Source organism: Chiloscyllium plagiosum, chromosome 20 (assembly GCF_004010195.1).
Source record: "Chiloscyllium plagiosum isolate BGI_BamShark_2017 chromosome 20, ASM401019v2, whole genome shotgun sequence".
NCBI classification, from domain to species: domain Eukaryota; kingdom Metazoa; phylum Chordata; class Chondrichthyes; order Orectolobiformes; family Hemiscylliidae; genus Chiloscyllium; species Chiloscyllium plagiosum.
This window is the reverse complement of record NC_057729.1, coordinates 2,704,304-2,728,491: the sequence shown is the minus strand read 5'-3', so window position 1 is coordinate 2,728,491 and position 24,188 is coordinate 2,704,304. Positions and strand designations below refer to the sequence as shown.

Below are 24,188 nucleotides of genomic sequence, written 5' to 3'. Positions count from 1 at the left end.
AGTGAGTGTGAGGGAGTGAGTGTGAGAGGGAGTGAGTGTGAGGGAGAAAGGAAGAGAGAGACGTGTGTGTGTGAGAGCGCGGTGAGAGCGCGCGTGTGAGAGCGAGCGAGCGTGTGAGAGAGAGCGAGCGAGAGTGTGGAGGTGGTCCTGTTTACTATGTGGAATGATCAGAGAGAGTCAAAGCTAATTTAATCCCTCCATCTCTCATTCACCTCAAGTAGAAATATGAATATTTTGATCAATACCTTTAAATGAATAGGTTACTGCCACTGACCAGACAATCCAGAGTGGGATCTTGCAGTGTGTAGCGAAGTGCAGAGTGAGATAGAGTAATTTAGCATTACTCTATCTCTGTTCTTCCACACAATCTCCCCTCACGAGAGCTCCACTCTGTCAATAATTGTTTGATATTACAAAGTAAGTTAAATCTCATTCCATTCATCATGACATCTCTCCCATCCATATAGTCCCAAAGCAGGATGGGGAGGGGAAGATGTCTGGGTAAAATACTTCACATGCAACTCCCCAACCATGGCCTGAACTCCGCAGTTATTTATTCATTTCACCTCAGAATGGTTTAGCAGTGACAAGGCGAAAGGGGAATGATGGGGGGGGGGGGGGGGGTGGCAGTCAGGGAGTGAGGGCAAGAGTGTGGCAGATGAACTTGCAAGTCAAACTGTTTAAACCTCAGTCAATATTTTGAAGAGTATAGGACGTGAAACCCACCAATACAGGATAGGAGTAAATAACCACAGGTATAAAATGGACAGCCACTGAGGATAATGACATCCAATTAGCAGCCCTCAAAAGCAGCAATTTCAAAGGTTATATATTTCAATCTCACTGTCCTGAGGGGTTTGGAGACTGGCACTAGCTCCACATTGGGCCTCAAATCCACAACCTTCAAACTTGAAGATGAAAAGAGCTGCCAATAAAGTGCAAATAATAAAAAGTGCTTCAGTACCTCAATGCCAACACTTGCCCTGTCTGTCTAATTCTCTTTCATCATCCCGGTTTCTTAGTCGGTCTGTCCTGAGCAAGAGCCATTAAGACAGAGGTGAGCACGGTCTAACAGCGTGGATAGTTAAAGGGACATTTAAAGCCCCCTTTGTCAGCATTAAAAGCCAGGACTCCGCTCTCGCACATACATTCAGCATAAGGCAGGAAAGAGTCAGATCATCCCCCTGCAGGGGAACAGCACTCCCACCCACTCCTTCACCCCTGTGTTAACTGCTGTCACCTCAGGCGTGCCTCATCACTGACTAGACAGCTCTAAGTAGTTTGGCAGACACAAGGGGGGTGGAGTCCAGTCAAGACTGCATTAAGCATTCTGCTCATGAAGCTGCAGTCAGCGTACAGCTGAGCTGCAGACGTGAGGAGATTTCAACACCCAAGTTTGGGACAGTCTGTCTGGGAAGCAGTGGGGCAGTGGGCTGCGGACGGTTTGCTGTCTTGCAGATTATAAATGTATAAAAGCAGGAGTCCCCAGGAGGAGTGGGGTCAACAGTTTGAGCGGAACAGTGAAGGGAGACTGAACAGCTGTCTCCAACACAATGAAGGAATAAGCCAGAGAGAGAGAAAAAAAGGAGACGATTTTTAAAGGGAGACTAACTCGAGCTCCGACAGTAAAAGTCGATCCATCCATAAGGACATTGTAAAGGCCCCCGCAGCCTGAAGACTCCAGCAAACAAAAGGCTGGTACATACTCTCAGCTGCATTGTAACCTCACAACAACAAATCGCCAGTCACATTGAATGAAGTGGAGATAGATCTTTTAGGGTTGTTTGTAACACAAGCACAACTTTCAAACCGCCTTTCTCCCCTCCCCCCCGGGACAGCCATCTCTCCTTCAATACACATCCAAGTAGGTCCAAGGATATTACAAGTATTCACACTTACTGCTCCACCAGCAGCATTTATTATCAGGTCATTATTGCTGTATGTGGGATCTTCCTATGCAGAAAGTGGCTCAATCTTTTTTGCAACAAGGGAGATTTCATTGGGGCACCAGGGGATTGTGTAAATGCAAGGCTTTCCACTCAAGAACAGGACTGGCTCAAGTTGGGTAGTGAGACAGAGGCCTGAACTAATTGAAACACCTCAATAAATAGAGGATCAGAGGGACCTTTGTGCATATCCACAGATCCTTGAAAGCAGTTGGACAGTGGATGAGGTAGTGAAGGTGGCATCCAAATACCTGCCTTTATTAGTCAAGTCATTGAAGACAAGAGCAAGGAGGTTATAATGGAGTTGCATATGACATCAGTTAGGTCACAGCTGGAGCACTGTATTTCTGGTTTCCACATGATGGGAAGGAAATGATTGCATTAAAAAAGGGAGCAGAAGAAAAGTGCTGCCGAGGCTGGAGCGATTCAGTTACGAAGAGAGACTAGACAGCTGCAGCTTTTCTCAGAGCAGAGAAAGCTCAGGGAAGAGGGGTGTACAAAAGTGAGCGCTACAGACAGGATAGAAAAGGGACAAGCTTTGCTCCTTAGTAGATTAGATTAGATTAGATCCCCTACAGTGTGGAAACAGACCCTTTGGCCCAACAAGTCCACACCGACCCTCTGAAGAGTAACCCACCCAGACCCATTTCCCGCTGACTAATGCACCTAACACTACGGACAGTTTAGCATGGCCATTTCACCTGACCTGCACATCAACAACTAGGAGGCACCATTTTAAGATGAGGAGCAGGAGATTTACAGGGGATTCGAGGTAAAGTTTTTTTCACATAGAGCATTGTGGTAATTTGGAACTCACGGCCTAAAAAAAAAGGTCGGGAATCTTCAAGATATCGAGGTGAGATTTTGAAATGCCATAATGTACACGGCTACAGGCCAAGTGCTGGAAAACAAGATTCAAATAGTTGGATATTTCATGACCCATACAGACACGATGGGCCAAAAAGCCTCATTCCGTGCTGTAAAAACTCTCTGACTCTCTGATTTCAGTCTGCTAATTTACATTGGAAGTGTTTCAGAAAAAGTCCATTGGAATGAAATAATACTCGTGGTAGGAGGGAAGTTTGGGTCTGTGCTTATTAGAACTTGGAAGAATGAGTGACAATCTTATTGAAATATCTAAGATTCTGAGCAATTTACCGGCAGCACAGTGCTCAGTGGTTAGCACTGCTGCCTCACAGCACCAGGGACACAGGTTCAATTCCACTCTAGGGCAACTGGTTTCCACATTCCCCCAGTGACTGTGTGGGTTTCCTCTGGGCACTCCGGTTTCCTCCCATAGTCCAAAAATGTGCAGGTTACTTTGACTGGCCATGCTAAATTGCACCGTCGTGTCCAATGATGTGCAAGCTAGATAGATTAGCCATAGGAAACGTGGGGTTATGGGAATAAGCTGGGTCTGGGGGAGATGTTCTTCGGAGGCTTGGTATAGATTTGATGGGCCGAATGGTCTCTTTCTGCTTAGCAGTGATTCTGTATAATGAATGTGACAGGATCTTTTCCCCTAATGGGCAAATCTGGAACGAGCAGGCAAAGTTTAAAACTGAGTCAATAAGGGTGGTGCTGGAAAAACACAGCCAGTCAGGCAGTATGCAAGGAGCAGGAGAATTGATGTTTTAGGCATAAGCTCTTCATCAGAAACATCAACTCTCCTGCTCTTTGGATACTGTCTCACTGGCTGTGTTTTCCCAGCACCACCCTTTTTGACTGATTTCCAGCATTTGTAGTCCTCACTTTGTCAAGGTATAAAACTGAGTCATGGAGTGAGGAGGCATTTCACAAACAGCAGGGAATACAAATCACTCAATACATTCAGTGGCGGTGAGGCCACAGTCTGATCAGCCAAAATCTTACTGAGCAGGTTCGATGGGCCAATGGCTATTTTTGTCCTCTGAACCTACAATGCTGAAACATCTAAAATAAAGAGGAGAAAAGGCTGAAAATACCATGACAGGAGAAGCAGAATATATGACCTACAACATGGTGCTTTGTGCATGTACTCCTGCTGGTACATACTGCTCCAAACAAATGAGATTTCATGACATGACATGAGTAGGGCACTTCAAAGGCAGCTTGTTTGATTAGCTGTAAGTCCTCACTATACAGCCTCCAATCCATGCCACTGTTGAAGTATAGGATGCCTTTATATGTTCTTCATACCGATTCTGCCAGACAGCAGGGATCAGGCTGGTCGCTCAGTCACCCAAGACAAGTGCCAATCCTGGGTCCTGCAGTGCTGATAGCAAATCACAGCTCCCTGGAGTCTGATTATGCAAACTCTAGCAATTAGAATCCTCCAGAGTGCATGGGATAATATCACATTGCTAAAAATCATTCATTCATTCAACACAGTCGGAAAGTGGGATCTGCTATCAGATATAAAATTAGATTACCTGGGGACTAGGGGGGTGATGGAAATGAAAAGGAGGAAGAAAGGGAGGAGGAGAGTTAGCAGAAACCTTGTGAAGAGGAAGAGGGGGTGCAAGAGAGGTGGAAGGGGAGGGTGTTAAACAGTGGAAAGAGAGAGCTTAAAGCTGAATTTCTATATACGTTTTAATAAACTGTCATCTGGAACAAAAAAACCCTTCAACTGGGGTCAAAACGGTCACTTCATACCTATGACCACCTGGTGAAAAAGACACACACACACACACACACACTCTCTCTCTGTGCTGGGGAGTGGGGCTCCAAAGTGGAGGAGGTCAGGTCCCATGTGTAAACTTGAAATGACCAAAGGAGGTAGTGAGGACCAGATTTAGGCAGCCGTACTGACTAGCATTCCACAGAAGGTCCTTACGGAGGCAAGGAAAAGAAATGATGTTGGCCGATTAGAAGAGAGCAGCTGCTAATCACTGTTACTATTCAATTAGCAGGAGACCTTGCTCAATTTTTCACCAGTAATTTGTCCTCTGGGACTCCTGATAGATGCCTGATAGTTTACGAGGCAGGCAGAGTTCCTCTGAATGCCAGGCAAGGTCGTGAAAATTGAATTTAGGTTAATATTACCCCTTCCAACGTCCAATAAACAAGCCGCAAAAACAGCAACATGAGTGTTAACCCATTCATTCCATAGCACAATAGCTGGGACACAGGAGTGCTTCGATCAGAATGAGCTTCCAATATTCGTAATGCTGAAACAGTATACAAATGAATGGAAGGTGAGCCACAAACAAACTATGAACTCATTAAAATCCAGATCTGTATACAGATCACATTCAGCATATTAATTCTCACAAACCCAATGACTTACCGTTTCACCATCTCTGGCAAAGACCCAGGGTTATCAAGCCCCAGGTTTCTCAGCCACAAATTCATTTCTCAGAGCAACTTATTCAACCGTGAAGGGTACCCCCAAACAGGGCTCTGGGACGGTGGTTGTGGGCTGATTTTATCCCTCAATGTGACATGAACCCCACCAGCACCACATCAATTGTAGACCCTTTCTGTCCATGGACATTGCTGCCCTATTTGAGATTAGCCACTTCAGGAAATATTCCTCTGAAAGCATGTGCCTCATCATACCACACCTATCATGTGTGTAACATCACTGCTGAAAATAACTCCTGGCTGTTCTGAATTAAGCTCAGCAATGAAACAGCAGGGGTAGCTTGTGAGTTAGTGGGAGCATTTCCATCCTAGTTAGAGGGTGCAGGATGTGAACCCTCACCAGCCAATTACCAGCGAGCAGAGAATGAGTCCCACCTTTGTGATGAATTTGGGGTTGATATTGTGCGAAATATTGTACAGCTTGTGGAAATCCATTGCTCTTTCTAGTGTTGAACATTACCTATTTGACTGGAACAAAGGCATGGCCATGGTAGGGGTGTTCACTTGGTTGAACGTCCAGATTGCTAATCCTCCTGCGAGTCCATCCATACCATGTTTAAGGCATTGTCATCTCAGAGTCATGGGTGCTTTTCCCTCCTGGTCTCACCCCAGTGGGAGCATGTCATGGGTGGGTAAATATCTAATCTACTCCAGTTATGGTAGGTGAAAGAAACCCCCAGGACTCTCATTGGTGAATGCTGACTACTGCCTCATGGTGGAAGATCAAGGCCAGGCTGGGGGAGATAGTGCCACAGTGAATCAACAGCTTCATTTGGGGATAGAACAGAGGATAAATAATCCTAACTCTCAAATAAACAGATGATGGTCACACTATGTCAACAACATTTTGCATTTTCCACCAACTCGATCACAGCCACTGGTGTACCCAACTGCGGGTGGCCCCAATAAGCGTTGTGCGCAGATACATATTCCCCTCTGCTCAAATCTGGTTTCCTATCATAGGTAAAGTACAACCATTATTTTGTTCTGACCAAGAATACTTGTGCATCTCTCCTTTGGATTTTAGCTGACCCTGTGCCATTGTCTTTGGAGCTTCCAGCATTTATACGGCCATCAAGCCACTTTCAAGGCCACTTTATATCTCAAGTTATCAAACATCTGCAATGAGAAGCAGGCATTGAGATCACACTGATGAAGAATCATCTAGACTCAAAACATTAGCTTGCTCTGTCTCCATGAGTGCTGTCTGATCCGCTGTGATCTCCATCATTTGTCTTCATTGAGATTGGAACACTGGCCTGTTGGATTGGACAAAGCTGACCAGGCTTTGAAGTGAGGTCAGCATCAACTTGAAAGAGACTGGCCTCTAGATCCCTCAACTCAGATTGATAACAGTTCATACCTGGGAGGTAGTCAGCAAAGTCAGCCCAATGCAGTCAATATAGGAAATAGCTCCCCCCGCCTTACGTCAAACAGGCTTCTATCAACAAAAAAACTCTCCATCTTCTCACCCTTCTGTCAGATCACTAAGACCTCTTTCCCCAAGTGTCAAATATTTCTCCAGCCAAAGACTTTTTTTTTTTTTTACACAGTTTCTAGTTATGGATTCTGACAACCTTCATCAAAATCCCTCTCCATAGATCACTGAAAGTGTTTTCAAAAGGCTTTATTTTACGTCTGCCTTTTGGACAAAGATTAGGGAAAGAGACAAGAAATATGAAAATCAAGCTGGTGACAGAGATAAGGGAAAACAGAGATGGGAATGAAGTTGGTGTGTGGGCGGGGAGGGGGGGGGGGGGAGGGGTGGTTAGGGAAAGAGCAAGAAAAACAAGCAAGAGGTAATATGAGGGGGAGGTAAAGAGAAAGAAAGAGTTAAAAAACGACAGAGAAAAAGACATGGAGAGAAAGAGATGCTGGAAAGTAAAAGAGAAAAATGAAAAAGATCAGCTTTCTATAACTTGCCCCTCTTGGTCTCACCTGCTCCTTCACAAAACCCTCAGCACCAGATCCCCCTCACAAGGTTGAATCTTTTTGTGGCTGATGGGAAATGGTCAGTAAAACAATTCCCTAATGCCAGGGATATGAGTCCATTCCCAAACAATCCTATTCCATTGCAACTGTATAGCTGTTGGAGCCAGTGTGGCAGATATCAGGTATTAAAACCATAAACTGTCTAAATTTGATGAAAATCTAATCTAGACTAATGACAGCTTTCTGTGTGGTGAGACAGTAAAGAGAGTTCATTTACATTCCGATGGTCGACTCCCTGCTGACTCACTGCTGGCTGGGTGTACAACTTCATTTATCGTCTCTCAGCCAGCAGTTTCTTCCTCAGGTCAGCTCACTGCATTTTCGTCAGGGCTTTGGGAGACTCTTCAAGAACGGAGAGGGAAGAAAAACATTCTCTGCCAGCTCCTGAAAATAGAATTTCACTTCCTCGTAGGGTACAGCACAATTTAGCATTGAATGCCTGCACAGGTAGTATTCTGAGAAAAGCCTTGCGTAATATATTCATTTTTCTTTGCTCTGAGGGATTACACGCCGGGGACTAGATTCACTTCTGCTAATCCTGAGGTTTGTTAGGAGGTGGACAAGGAGGTCACTGCATCTCAACCCCATCTAGCTACAGGTACATTGATGCACAACCAAGGCCTCAGTCAAATAGGAGTTCACTTCAATGCAGAGAAGCAGCATAGAGCCAGTCAGTCACATTTAAGCTTTTTAAAAAATATTATTTGATTTTTATTGACACTTGTGCACAAACGTTTTACAAGCCCATTTCTTCATTCATTTGACTGCTGCATATTTCTTAATTGGGATGTTGCTGGGTGAGTCCACGCACAGAGACAGGCACCAACCCTCAAATAACCTTTGGTAACCAAATAATGGTTAGTCTGGCTCAAGCCCAGCACACTTGGCTCCCACTGGTATACCCGAAATGACATGGCTTAGATCAAACCCATTCTGACTTTTTGCACCACTTAATCCTTGGATTCCCCTCCCTGACCTTGCAGTGAAGGTACCTGCCCAGGTATAATATGAACCCAATGAGGCGGGGAACGGGACAAAGTGGATACTGTTTTTTAAAGCCGGCACAGTCACAATAACCTCATCTCTGTTCCACACAATTCTGCAGGACAGTCGTCATTCATCTGGAACTGCCAGCTGGGGTGGGGGGGTGGGAAGCATGCTGTAGGGAAAAAAAAATTCACCAGCCAAAAAAGCTACACGAAGGAAGCCGAATCTCACATTCCAGCTCTTAATCTGTAATCCTGTAGGCTGGAGTATGTTGGCTTGCATTTTGAAATCGATCGTAAACACAAGGGGGTGACCAGGTAGTGAGTCCAGGTCTCAGAATCAGAAATGTACAGAAGGAGGTCACAACCCAGCTTGCCCCGCTACAATGCAGATGGCCATCCAGCCTCATCCCAAAGGGCAGTGCTTGATCCATAGCTGTCAGTTACTGTACTTACAGATCCCCCTCACCCTTTGAGTGAAAAAGTCCTCAACTCCTGCTTAGTACACCTTGCCTTGCTCATGCGTTTGAAATACTGAAACACAGTCACTACTGTATCCAATTTATACCTCAGCGAGATCCCATAAACAGAAATTAAATAATGACCAGATAAACTCCACCAGTGCTGCTCCTTTGGGGATGTTTATTGATCAGGAAACCCGGAAAGAATTCCAGTGCTCTTTTTCCAAGCATATACATGGAATCGTTTGCAACTACACAAGCGGGCAAAAGGATCGGTAGCGTGGCTGAAGTGTTAGCCAAGATGCTGTGCTCAAGTGGGACTTGAACCCACAACATTCTGACTCAGAGGCTGGTTCCCAGCTGTTTGTGGTCATCACTATTTGAAAGTTGGTAGGCACATTTAATCCTTGAAAAAACACTAACTGCAATTCACTGATATCACCAACATTTGATTCCTTTACCTAAAGCCCTATTTATGGGGTCTCTAATAATATCACCACCTTCAACAAAACAAAGGGGTAGGGGTATTGTGGCATCCATCTCTCAAAACGCATTTCAAAAAAACTCCAGTATCTGTTTTAAAAACAAACTGAATGGTTTGATCAATGGCTATAATTTTCATTGATTCGCTTGAGATTTGGAGGTTTCAGCTTTGATAATAGGATTGTGTTTCGTATCTGCAAACTCTGGACACAAGATCAGTCCCAACATTCCTGACGGAGCTGAGCATCAAAGAGCTAATGATGTTGTTTCTGCTTATTCAGCCACATGGAAATACAATAGATAACCAGACCCCCCCCCCCCACCACGATCATTGGGAGAGAACAGTGGTTAGATGCGATGGTCAAGCAGACTGGCCACTGTCGATTACCAGATGGTTTGACATCAGATAACCTGATCCATAGTCCATAGACCTCAGTAAAGCATGGGCTTGTTCACATGCCTAACTATAGCAACATCAACATGATGGGTATGATTTGATACTTCCTTGACTCTCTTCCCCACCCTACCCAATGTTATAGCGCACGTAGAGACTGGCAAACAGATGCAGGAATAGGCGATTCAGCTCAATCGTTGTTGGCGTTCACCTTAACATATGTTCTCCACACCTCTTAGCACTTTTCATTTCTAGAAATCAACTGATCTTGGTCTTGCATGTACTCGATGACTGAGTTTCCACAAGCCTCTGGCCTACAGAATTCCAAAGAGTCACAACCCTCTCTAAGAGAAGAAATTCCTCCTCATTTCAATCCTAAAAGGCCTGCCCCTTACTCCGAGATTAGAACCAGAGGAAGAGACTCCCAGGCCAGGGGAAAATGCCCTGTTTGAGCCCATTTAGTGACATCACTGTATCATCTGATGCGTGGCACCAGGTGACGAGTTTCACTGGGCATCACTGAAGATCCCACTGAGGGGGAAAGCCTGGTCGCCTGAATCTTCCAGGTGCTGCATTTGGAAAGGCAAGGACTGATTAGGGATAGTCAGCATGCATTGTGCATGGGAGATGGTACCTCACTAACGTGACTGAGATTTTTTTTGAAGAGGTGACAAGGAAGATTCATGAAGGCAGAACAGTAGACATGGTCTCTATGGACTTCAGCAAAACGTTCAACAAGGTTTCACACAGTAGACTGGCTCATAGAATCTCTACAGTGTGAAAACTGTAGAGTTCTTTGAATCCACATGACTCTCCAAACAGCATTCCAACCAGATGCACCCCCAATTCCTTGTAACCTTACATTTTCCATGGCTAATCCACCTGGCCTGTATATCCACGGACACTATGGGCAATTGCCCATCACCAAGCCACCTAACCTGCACGTCTTTGAACTGTGGGAGGAAACCGCAGCACCTGGAGAAAACCCAGGCAGTTAGAAGGAGAATGTACAAACTCCACACAGACAGGTGCCAGAGGCTGGAATTGGCCTCTGGTGCAGTGAGGTAACAGTGCTAACCACTGGAGTTACCATGCCTAACAAAGGTTATATTATGTGATCCAGGGGAACTAGCCAATTGGATACAAAATTGGCTTGGAGGTAGAAGACAGAAGATGGTGGAGGGTTGCTTTTTTGACTTTGATTAGCAGTGTGCTGCAAGGATCGGTGCTCGCCCACTGCTTTTTGCCATTTGCATAAATGATTTGGATATGAATATAGGAGGCGTGGTTAGTAAATTTACAGATGACACAAACTAGATTGTATAGTGGACAGTGAAGAATGTTGCCGTAGAATACAATGAGACCTCGCTCAGATGGGCCAACGTGCCGAGGAGTGACAGATGGAGTTTACTTTACATAAATGTGAGGTGTTGCATTGTGGTAAGGCAAACCGGGGCAGAACTAATACAGTAGGGCCCAGTTCATGGGGGGTTGTAGCTGAACAAAGAGACCTGGGAGTGCAGGTGCATAGTCCCCTGAAGATGGGGTGGTGAAGAAGGCTAGGAGAAAGTGAGGACTGCAGATGAGATCAGAGTTGAACAGCATGGTGCTGGAAAAGCACAGCCAGTCAGGCAGCATCCAAGGAGCAGAAGAATCGACGTTTTGGGCATTAGCTCTTCATCAGGAATTTTTCATGTGGTGTACCCACCCAGATACCCTTCATCAGGTGAAGGAGGCGTTGGTACACTTGCCTTCATTGATCAGAACACGGAGTATAGGAGTTGGGATGTCACGTTGTAGCTGTACAGGACATTGGTGAGGCCACTTTTGGAATACTGTGTTCAATTCTGGTTGTCCTTTTATAGGAAGGTTGTTGAGGAGTGGATTTACCCAAGATGTTGCCAGGAATGGAGGGTTTGAGGCACAAGAAGAGGCTTGATAGGCTGGGACATTTTTTCCCCTGGAGCATCAGGAGCTGACGGGTGACCTTATAGAGGTTTATAAAATCATGAGGGTAGGGTGAGTAACCGAGGTCTTTTTCCCCCCCCGAGTGTGGGGGGAGTCCAAAGCTAGAGGGCGTATGCTTATGGTGAGCAGAGGAGAGAAAGATTTAAAAAAAAAAAAGGACCCAAGAGGTAACTTTTTCATGCAGAGGGTGATGCGTGCATGGAATGAGCTGCCAGAGGTGGTGGAGGTGGAGGTGGATATAATTACAATATTTAAAAGGCATCTGGATGAATAGAAAGGTTTTAGAGGGATAGGGGCCAAATCCTGGCAAATGGGACTAGGTCAGATCGGGATGTCTGGTTGGCGTGGGCAAAGTGGAACAAAAAGGTCTGCTTCTGTGCTGTAGGACATGACTCAACGAGGAAGAAATAAATTGTAATGCTAGACATTCTACAAATGAATTAGCATGAACCAGCAAGTGCTGAAAAACAACTGAGATCAAGTGGACATGTCTGTGTAAGCCCTTTTTTAAAAAAAATAAAATAAACAAAAAAGGAAACTGAGTGACATAACAGGGAGGTCTTGGATTTTGAGGACAAATTGATTACATTCTGGTTTAGTTGTTTTCATCTGCAGATGGAGGGAGAGAAAAAGAGAGAGAAACAGAGAGATCAGCAAGGGAGGGAAGAGAGAGCAGACAATGGAGTTTATAAATAAACTTGAAAGGAAAGGGAAGGAAAGAACATAGATGGGTATTTCAGAGAGAGGAGGAGGACAAGAACATAGATAGAGAGAGAGCCACACCGAGGAGAATGCTCCATAGTTCAACACAGCTGCTCACACATATCCCTACAATACAGAAAGAGGCCATCAGCCCACTGTGTCTGCACTGACCTTCCGAAGACTATCCCACCCAGACCTACCCCTTGACCCTATCCCTGTGACCTTGCATTTCCCATGGCCAATCCGCCTTACCCTTACATGTCTGGACTGTGGGAGGAAACCCATGCAGACACAGAGAGAATACATGGAGTCTGCACGGCCACCTGAAGCTGGAATTGAACCTGGGTCCCTGGTGCTGAGGGGCAGCAGTGCTAACCACTGAGCCACCGTGCCGCCCCACTGTGCAGTGGTGAACTTAATAGAATGATGCAGCATCTTCGCAAGATTCTTTGGGAAGACCTGGGCAAACAAAGGTGTGGGCACATCCAGCAGGGATTACTGAGTGGCAGTCAGGATTGAGAACGCTGATTGAAATTTCCTATCCCTTCTTTGGAGTGATAAAGTAGTCTGTGTATGTATGTGTGCGGGTGCATTTTAAGATTATTTCAAGGTGGTGAAAGGCTTCAAAATAAAGGTTGTCCTTTCTTGGTCATTCGGTCTTTTGAACACAAGCAATAAAATGGAGGCCCTATCCGTGTGACATGAAGAGATTTCCTTGGTGTTATAAAAGGCTGTTGACCAGGACAGGCTTTTCAAAGGGCCACATTCATTATATCTGTCAACATCCATGAAAACAACGGCTAACACGATTGGCCTGTTCACCTCCGTACCATCGGTGGGGGAGTCAATGCGCCCAAATGCTCGACTACATTTGGCAGAGAGAGCAACAGATTACATTTCAATCTAGCCCCTTGTAGGGGGTGTTCTGGAAGTCCAAAGGGGCACGAGATAAACACAACCTTTCTTCCTTCAAGTTTCTGAGAAGGAAATTGGTAACTAAAGCGTGTTTCAGTGACTAACATGGCTCATGTATGCATGGCCAATGTTAAACATCCCATGACTGACAGCATCCCAAGAAACAGTCCACTCATAAAGCAAATAAGTTATAGTTGGAGGAAACTGCAAGCTGATCAACAATTCCAACTGATTACAGTCTGCATGAGAGATTTCACTGGCAGAAATGATCCGCACCCCTTACTTGAAAAGGATTTTGACATTGCCTCCTTCACGGCTAGGCCTCAGCGCACAGTTCACTGAACCTTTATTTGTAGGGACCTGTCCGCGTATCTGCGGGTATCTGGAGCTATAAAGAAGTTACAGCATAGAATCAGGAGACTAAAAGTTAAGTGAAAGAGGTAGTTTTAAAAGGAAGGGAAGGGATGGGTAGAGGCGTTTCAGAAGAGAGGTCAAGAAAAGGGTCTAGTTCATCATTTAAATGTTTTATGTTTCTGTCCTATTAGCGAGTTTTAAGAAGAGTTGTAGCTCAGGTTAAGGTTCTGGATGTAAGTTTGCTCACTGAGCTGGAAGGTTCATTTTCAGATGTTGCGTCACCCATACTAGGTAACATCATCAGTAAGTCTCTGGTGAAGCACTAATGTTACTGACCCACTTTCTCTTTATGTGTTTAGGTTACCTTGGGTTGGTGGCGCCATTTCCTGTGGTGATGTCAATTCCTGTTCTTTTTCTCAGAGGGTGGTGAATGGGGTCCAAGTCAATGTGTTTGTTGCTAAGAGTTCCAGTTGGAATGTCATGTTTCAGCCTTATGTTTGCGGTTTTATAACAATTAAAACCAGGCCCTCGCTCTCCAGTAGGGCCACAGGAAGCAACCTCCAGTAATCTTGCAACCTTCAGATATGTACACTTCAAATTCTGGCCTCTTGTACATCTCAGATTATCTTTGCCTCAACACTTTTTTTTTAAAACACTGCTTTCATGGGATGTGGACATCCCTGGAAAAGCCAATGTTTGTAGACCATCCAAACTGGCCTTCAACACAGTGGCTTGCTAGACTATTTCAGTGGGCATTTCTGGAGTCACGTGTAGGCCACACCAGTTCAGGACAGTAGATTTCCTTCCTTCAAGGACATCACTGAACCAGGTGCTCTTTTCTCAAACAATCACTGATTGCAGTCAGGGCCTACCTAACTTTATGTTCACTTTGTAGAGGAGCTTTACATTCAAAATTTATTAATTGAATTTAAATTTCACCAACTGCTTTGGTGAGATTTTAACCCATGATTCCAACACATTAATCCCGGACTCAAGGTTGTACAGTACATCTAACCTAATTTCTAATGTATCAATGACTCTTCGGTAAGCCTTACTCTTAGACTTGAGCTCTCTTCCTAAACCTATGTACCTCTCGTCTCCTTTAAATCTATAAACAAACTTTTAGCCACCTTCCCTGATGTATTGATATGGCTGAGTGTAAGATTCTGTTTGACAACATTCCTGGGACATTTCACTATGTGAATGGTGCCAACTAAATGCAAGCTGTTGTTAGTTGCATACAAATCACAGGATGGGGGCAGCAGTGAGCTCGCCATAGGTAACAGATCCTATCGCCATGCACAGAGAAAGTATATACAGACATTTTTAAAAACTTTTTGAAAAGGTTTTAGTCTTTAAAATGACAGATTGTGAGCAGAATCCAGCTGAGAGATTTTGTACTTGCCACTAAAGCCATTTCCCTATCTCTGAACTGAAAAGGGAAGTTAAACAGTGCCGCTACTAGACTATGATGCAGAGGCCCCATTATGAAATGTAGCATTGAGGGGAGACTGGAATGAATGATAAACTTTTCCTTATGTTAACAGCAACACAAAGGATTGCAGATGTCAGACCTGGAGAAGCAATTAATCTCAGGATTCCGAGGACCCCAGTGTGATCTGCACACCTTGATTCAATTACTGCTTTGCATATCACTGCCAACCCACATTCAACTCTTCATAAATACATAATCAAGCATGACATTCATCACCATTCCCTCCTGCCTTGCTCAGGTATCTTTTCCAACAGATGGGGAGTGACTAGGATTCTTTGATTCCTGTGCTGCTTTACAGATCCATCCTTTTACAGTGCCACCCCTGCACCAGTGATGAGAGCAACTGAATCCAAAGGTAACTCACCCTACAGTCAACTCAACATCATGTCTACATCAAACCTGCCAAACTCTCCTTGGTCTTTATATCTCAATCATTTTACTTCATTGCTGCAACACAAGCTCTCCTCATTCAGGCTCGCTGCAGCTTTGCTTCGGAGTTACAGGACAGATTGCTGGGAAATTTATTATCTGCACAAATGTGCAAGTGTTAACTTTGTCATTGAATTGTGTGTCCACAGCAAAGCATCAATCTGCATTTACACAATGTATAGACTTTCTGTATGTGAGAGATGCAGGTCCTTTGAGCTCAGATGCTTTATGCCTTATTTGAACTGCACTGTGATGGGGAGGTGATGACCTAGTCGTGATATCACTGGATAGTTAACCCAGGAATCCAAGTAATTTTTTAGGGACCCAGGTTCAAATCCTGCCATGGCAGATGGTGGAATTTGAGTTTAATTTAAAAATCTAGAATTAAGGGTCCAACAACAACCGTGAATCCACTGCCAATTATTGGGAAAAACCCATCTGCTTCACTGATGTCCTTTAGGGTCTGGCCTACAGACCCACAACAATGTGGTGGCCTTTTAACTGACCTCTGGGGAATTAGGGATGGGTAATAAATGCTGGTCTAGCCAGCAACACTCTCATCCTGTGAATGAATATAAAAAAAATCTGATACCTCCACCTCCACCCCCACCCTCATTTGGAAAATAAATGCAAGTCACCAGACAATGAGTGTAATTGGTCGAGAATATATCATCATCATTAAATTTCAAACATACTACAACCCCACACAGGGAGAGAGGTGACCCCTGCTCTCAGATTGCCATGTGCAATGACGGTCATCTATTAATTAAGCCCATTATATATTGTATGTTTGCATCAATTACATTAGAATGGAGCCCTGTCGGTGGGTAAACACACTAAGGGGACACTGAGACATGAGAAATAGGTTCTGGATCTAAAGTCCATGTTCATCGAAGCGAGAAGGCCGACATGTGACTTGACAGTAGCAGCCTTCAAAATGATCACAGGATTCAACAGGGCAAATTTAGGGACTACATTCTTACCTACGCAGTGGGGCCGGGATTGGAGTTACCGACATAAAACAAATAGTCATTAATAAATCCAATGAGAAACTCAGGAGAATGTTCCTTATGCTGGAAATGGTAAGAATGGTGAACTTGCCCTCATGTTGCATAGAGAATGAAAATAGCATCAATGTAGTTATGGGAAAGTAAACAGATAGACAGAAGAGGAAGAACATAAAAATGTCGTAATGGAATGGCTGGGGGGGGGGGGGGGGGGGGGGGGGGGGTGTTGTCAAAGCTCGGGTTCACGCAATGCGTTTTACTCTGGAAGGAGGTTGTCTGTCATTAACAGAGTGGCCTCTTGATGGACGAGGTAGGACCGAAAATGGGATCAACCTTGTGCTACAGCAGGTGACCACAGTGCAGACAAACTATCGCATCATGTCTGTGTAGGACGAGTTGGAGAGGGGCCAGGGAACTGCTGTGGAATCGTGCCAGCAGGAGTTTGGCCACACTTTCAGGAAAGGATGAGTGAGACATCACCACAAAATGAAATTAAGATTGGTGCGAATAATCAATTGAAAAGGGACAAATTCAGCAATTGGATTTCAAATTAAAAATCCACCCAAAAGTGCAGCTAGAGCGCGAGCAAGAGAAGATGGTAAAAGAAATTTAGCATGGACTATGTTGGACACATCAGCCTTTCTGCAAGTTCCTCTGATTCCATATTATAATCCTTCAGCAAACTCTCTGCCTCTCCTCCCTTTACGGAGGCAACAGACCAACTGGGTTATACTGCTTGTAAAAATGTACCATTCTCAAGACACTCCAAGGTTCACAAAGAGAGAGAGATAGACAGTGAACAGTATTAAGGGATATGGAGAAGAGGCAAGGAGTTAGTTTCAAAAGCAGCTCTCTCGGCACAGTGGCTAGCACCAGGGACCCGGGTTCAATTCCCGCCTCGGGCAACTGTGTGGAGTTTGCACATTCTCCCAGTGTTTGTGAGAGTGTGCTCCGGTTTCCTCCCACAGTCCAAAGATGTGCAGGTTAGGTGAATTGGCCATGCTAAATTGCCCATAGTGTTAGGTGAAGGGGTACATGTAGGGGAATGGGTCTGGGTGGGTTTCTCTTCAGAGGGTCGGTTTGGACTTGTTGGGCCGAAGGGCCTGTTTCCACACTAAGTAATCTAATCTAAATGACGTTGGGCCAAATGGCCTATTCTATTCTCATGTACAGTGCATCCTCTAATGTGGCTTCTGCCTGGAACGTCGATTTTCCTGCTCCTCAGATGCTGCCTGACTGGCTGTGCTTTTCCAGCATCACTCTAATATAGCATCCTCTAATTTGGCAGGTGACCCAACGAGGTTTCAGAAAGGGCTTTCCCATCCTGGGTCATTGTGAACAATCGATATCCTGTTTTGGGATCCTCTACATTGAACCAAAATGTCTCCACTTCCATTTGGAGCAGCAACTGCATCAAACACCATTTAATATTTGCATTAGCATTTACTTTGGAAGTTTGTGTGTCTGTTGTATGATTTTTAAAAGGCAGGTCAGTCTTTAGTGCAGATTTAATAAAGCAACAACTTTACAGAAAAGTTAGTCCAATGCTGGATGTGTCTCACAATCCAAAAGATGTGCAGGTTAGGAGGACTGGCTAAGTTACCCATAGTGTCCAATGACGTGCGGGCCAGGTGGGAAATGCAGAGTTATGGGGAAAGGTTGGAGGTGGGAGCCTAGGTGGGATGTTTTTCGGAGGGTCAGTGCAGACTCGATAGCCCAAATGGCCTCTTTCTGCACTGTAGGGATCCTACAAATCTATTCAAGTTAAATGATGGTAACAGATTACTGCAGTACAGACAGCAGTTCAGCAAGGCCATCTCTAGCAATAGCCTGTCTTAAGGAAACCAGATTGCTACAGTACACTGCACAGTTCTTGTCAGCTAAATTAATTTTTATCATCCTCCCACTCTGCTGTGAATGGATGGTCCTCCAGCAGTGCACTGCATGGAAGCATCAACCTGGATTTTTGTGCTAAGTGCCAGAGTGGGACTTGAATCTCCAGCCTCTTGACCCAGAGACAGGCTGTGCTCCTAACTAAGCCTCAGCTGACACCAACATTTTGACTCTGGCTATTTTGTGGGATACAGTATATTACATGGAATAGAGGGAGTCATTCATCACAACATCATCGCTCCCACCACTGACTAACTTAACTTGTTCAAAAAGATTTGTTCAAGTAAAACTCCTCCAGATCCAAAAAAAAATATCAAGCAAATACAGGAGAAAGAAAGCCCTCCACGTCAGTGTGGCGGCTGGAGAGAGCTGTGCACTAACCCATTCTTGGCTCTTTGTAGAGGCTGCAACGGATAGTGCAAGTTCAGACACAAAAGGCTTGTTCTTTTTATTCAGTGAGCTGAGTGAATTAACTCAATGAAGCAGAGTCTCCATCTCTCTCTCCCTCCATCTCTCCCTCACACACACACGCACACAGCTGCTCTGTGTGTGTGTGTGTGTGTGTGTGTGTGTGTGTGTGTATGTAAATGTGAAGTAACAGATCACTTTTGACCTACATTTGTCATATGCGCGTCTGTTTGTCTATTGTGCAGGGGAAAGAGAGAGAGAGAAAAAAGTCCCCTTTAAATCTTGAATACTAAGCCCCCTTGTGCACTCCATTCCCCCAGCATCTTAAAGACTGAGGATAGGATGGGAGGGAGGCGCTGGAAGTTAGAGACAGCCCAGGGACTCTCTACAGTCGTGGGATCTCATGGATTTCTTGAGTCAGCACTCCCATGTTGCGCTGACAGTGGGTTTCTGCATTTGTGTCAGGTGTGCTTTACCCAGTACAGCCCAGTCTGCAAAACACGAGTGGGGCAATTATATAGCAAACCGAACTGGCACTCAGTGGCAACTGGGAGCTCCTTTCTCTCAGTTGTCTCATCCATCTTCTTACAGACTGCGCCAAGGTAGCTTTGTGCACGCAAGTGTGGTAGATCAGAGTCGATAGACAGGAAAATGAATTCTTCAATTAAAACCGGGAGTACAGACAAGGAATAATCACTGTTGCTCACAAGAAGTAGGGACCCCACAGGAATGGTTAAAAAAAAATCATTGGCAACTGGAAGGAAGGTGATTTTGACACAGATTCTCATTTGTCTGGGGACAAAGCGATTAATGAGATCCTTAAAACTGAAGGGCACATCGGTAGCATAAAGCAATGAAGAGGCAGAGGGAGGGAAAAGGAAATGTAAAGTCACAACAATTTTATCTTTGTATTGTCTCTAATGCAGCACTTGTGTTACGGAGCAATTTACATTCTTATGTAATATTGCTGCAGTTCCCAGAGAGCCCGGCTCACCAATTGAAGTCCTGCCAGTCTAGGCTAGCTCTGTGACCTTTAGAGATGTCCTGTTAAGGTTTTAATAGTCTGCTTTTCAAAAAAAAAGAGAAAGGCCCCATATGAAATCAGTCTCATTCTGGATCGGAGACACAGACAGTTGAAAATTAGTGAGTGAAGACCAAGCAAAACACCAAAAGGCATCCCAATAAAATAAGGAGGGTGGGGAAAAGAGAGAAGTGGATATATTTTAAAGAATGCAGTTATGTATATTTCTTATTTCAAGTGACCAGCCAGCTCTTGAAATCAGGCATGGCCTGGCTTGAAGTTTCAAAGTCAAATGCAAACCTTTTCTTCCTTTCACTTTTCTAGACTGCACTGGCCGGGGTGTGGAAGAGGGGGGGTAGCACCTGCAGGGCAATGCTAAAAGAAGTGTCACCCCTCCTCCTCTCTCCTCCCCCCCCCACATTCTCTTACAAAGACTTCCCTGCTTACTATGGCAACTGTGTTAATTAATGCATTTAATTCAGAGACAAACCAAAAACCCTTTAGGTGCACTTCAACAACTGCTGAAAATTTCCACTGAGGGCTCTTGAGACATCTCCCTTCTCGAAACCAGACAGCGAGGATACGAGACTCAGACATGCACACGTAGGCAGGGTCTGGGCGCAAGGGGGAGGGGGTCACACACACACACACACACACACACACACACCTCTCGGCTGACTGCAACGATTCTAAAATTAACCACCAGCACAAAAGGCTGGCAAACACTTCTCCACCCAGCTTATCTGCAAATTCCACTCAGTCAGAAAGACAACACTGTCTGCTCGGAAATTATGGTCTCACACTTCATGTAGTCAGACAGGACACTGTTCCCGCAGCCATGACTGACCCTGGAGTCTGAATATTCTCTTCTCGTTATGTCAAGGCAAAAGCAGCACAAGCCAGCTATCTATAAACAAAATAAAAATCTCTGCTGAAAGCTGTAATTAAAAAGTGCCATAATTGGACAGTAGATGGGTTAGAGAGAAACAAAAGGCTGATATTTCCTGTTGAACCTCAGTCTCTTCAGGTCCACTGTCGCCCACCCTCCCCATATTGGCGTGTTTTCAGATTTTATAATCAAGATACTTACATCCCACAGCAAATAGGAAGTCAGCTCAGGAACAAGAGCTGGGGAAAGTCATCAACTGGTTAAAAAAATCCCACATTGATTCAGAAATTTAGTTTATATAGCAACAGCTACTTCATAGGCCAGGAACCATAGCAAACCAGTCATTATCTAAGGTCACTGGCTAACCTATGACATTTACTGGGCAGAATGACCCTCTGGTGGGAATGGGTGAGATTTAGCATCTTGCCCACAAGATTGAGGTAGCCCTCAGAGTGCCTGGCAACTGGGCAATGTGGCTTTTTGGTGCTGTACCATCTCAATTTATAATAAACCTGTCGGGCAAAGGACCACCATTGATCACCTTACACCAAAAGGCATGTCCGAGATTCTGCTCAATATCAGTTCTTCTCATAAATGATCTCAAAATAGGTTAATGTGAACTTGGACCAGATTGCAGAGTGCAGTTACACATTTTATGTTCCACTATATTAAAATTATATAGAAATATTTCTTCTCAATTACAAATATTTCTAGACAGTGAATTCTGTGCAGCACTTCCATTTGAAAAGGCACTATGCAAGAACAATTTTGTTTGATGGGCATTGCAGTACAATGACTGGAAAGGACTGCTTCATCTGATTCAGTTTGGCTTTTTATTCTAGGTATTAAAGCACAATGATTGTATAGTATGCAGCTCAGTCTGTTAAAAGAAACTGTAAGCACTTGCCTCCTGACAAAGGGCCTGATCAGACAATGCCCCAAATTTCTTACCTGTTTAGGGCTTAAATTTTGCTACCAGCAAGTGAGTGAGGTTTGGAGGGGGCAGGGGAGGAGGAAAGGGCTGGTAGTAATCAGCAGGCATGCCCACCCCCAAATTGCCATAGGGTTCCTTCACTTCTGATGAGGCATGCCACATGCAATCCTAGTGATGACAAGATGAAGTCAACTGTGATTTTTCCACATTCACTCTCAGTCACAGGTTATCCAACTTACCCACATGTCCAGGACTCTTACTGCGGCAGAAATCAGTACACTACTGTGAGGGAACTCCAACAAGGAAAGCAGCTTGCTGTACTCTTGTATACACCTCAACCACATTAATAGAATTAGTCAGAAATTGACTAGCTTCCACCACATTTCCCACATGTACTGCTAATAAAGACTGACTTTCACGTATTAAGATGAGTAAGGAAAACGGATCTAAAGGGAGAGGTGAGGAGGGGGGCTCACAGTAACTTTAAATAAATACCAATAAACCCAAACTCTCAACAGCTGCCATCGAGAACTGCCTTTCCTCCTCCCCTCTCTTCCCAGCCATAGCACAGACTTTGCTCCTTGGATGCTGCCTGAACTGCTGTGCTTTTCCAGCACCACTCTACTCCAGAACCATAGCACAGACTGTATTTGAACTATTTCTATGGAACATTGTTAAACATCAATGTGTGGCTCAGTGGTTAGCACTGCTGCCTCAACGCTAGGGACCCAGGTTTGATTCCAACCTCGGGTGATTGTCTGTGTGGAGTTTGCACATTCTCCCCGTGTCTGCATGAGTTTCCTCTGGGTGCTCCGGTTTCCTCCCACAGTCCAAAGATGTGCAGGTCATGTGAATTGGCCATGCTAAATTGCCCATAGTGTTCAGGGATGTGTAAGTTAAGTTAGTCGGGGTAAATATAGTCGGAGGGTTACTCTTTGAAGCGTCGTTGTGGACCTGTTGGGCCGAAGGGCCTGTTTCCATACTGTAAAGGGAATCTATGATTCTGTCAAGCACAAATGGTGACAATACTGATGCAGTTATCTCTGGACACAATATTGGGATTGTGCTTCGCTCACTCTTGGAAGGTTGTGTTTTTTCTCAGAGTGCTTTTCAGTCGGTAAACCTCGACCAAGCAAACTAAAAACTCTGCAGGAGCTTAGTGCCTTTAGCTCCGTCACCTAGAAAGTTTCATTATTCACATCAAATGGGACTGAAAAGTACATTCCTACAACGGAGGTCAGCAAGTTTCTGAATTTAGACCCACCATATGACGCTCACTCAAGATTATCATGAGCCTAGCTTCTCAAATGCAAACAATGTCAATTCTCCAATGTCCACTGAGAGCCTCTTTGGCTCAAGTTAACTCTCTGCCCCACAGCAGCTTGCAAATCTGCAGCCAGACAGATGATGGCACGGAACACAGATAGTGGAAAAAAAGAATGTCACCTTCCTGTATCAGCTACCACCACTCAGCACTTCCATGCCATGAATTTGCATTACTGTTCAGACACAAAAAACAATCATTTCATAGTATTAGATCCAAAACATTACAGTAAGATTAAGGACCGGGTAATTTAATGGAGCATATTGGTTAACTGATAAGTATGGTCTGGGACACTAGAGAGAACGACATCCAACATTGCCATGGAAATAACCTGGACCCAGCCGACAGCACAGATCAGACCTTGGTTTGCTATCACACCCAAGCTGTGACAAGCTGTACACTCATGTTGTTATCTCTGCAGTAAGGTGCGAGTGTTTGACCTTCTATCCTAAAAGGCAAGAGTGAAAGCAGCATAGAGTCATAGAGGAATACAGCACCGAAACAGACCCTTCCGTCCAACCTGTCCAAGTCAATCAGCTTTCCCAAATTAAATTAATCCCATTTGCCTGCATTTGGCAGATATCCTCCTGAACGTATAAAGGAAGTAGGAGTATACTTCAGAGGGAAATCAGGAGGGCAAAAGGGGACATGAGATAGTTTTGGGAAATAGAATTATGGAGAATCCAAAGGGTTTTTACAAATACATTGAGGACAAAAGGGTAACTAGGGATAGAATAGGGCCCCTCAAAGATCAGCAAGGCGGCCTTTGTGTGGAGCCACAGAAAATGGGGGAGATACTAAATGAGTATTTTGCATCAGTATTTACTGTGGAAAAGGACATGGAAGATATAAACTGTAGGGAAATAGATGGTGACATCTTGCAAAATGTCCAGATTACAGAGGAGGAAGTGCTGGATGTCTTGAAATGCATAAAAGTGGATAAATCCCCAGGCTCTGATCAGGTGTACTCTAGAACTCTGTGGGAAGCTAGGGGAGTCATTGCTGGGCATCTTGCTGAGATATTTGTATCATCGATAGTCACAGGTAAGGTGCCAGAAGACTGGAGGCTGGATAACGTGGTGCCACTGTTTAAGAAGGGTGGTAAGGACAAGCCAGGGACCTATAGACCAGTGAGCCTGACCTCGGTGGTGGGCAAGTTGTTGGAGAGAATCCTGAGGGACAGGATGTACATGTATTTGGAAAGGCAAGGACTGATTAGGGATAGTCAACATGGCTTTGTGC

At 44.7% G+C, this 24,188-nt stretch overlaps 1 protein-coding gene across 2 annotated transcripts in view; it reads right to left on the bottom strand.

Moving 5' to 3' along the window:
- Positions 1-24,188, bottom strand: part of LOC122559987 (protein TMEPAI-like) — a 97,854-nt gene that overhangs the window by 24,589 nt on the left and 49,077 nt on the right. The window lies entirely within an intron of this gene.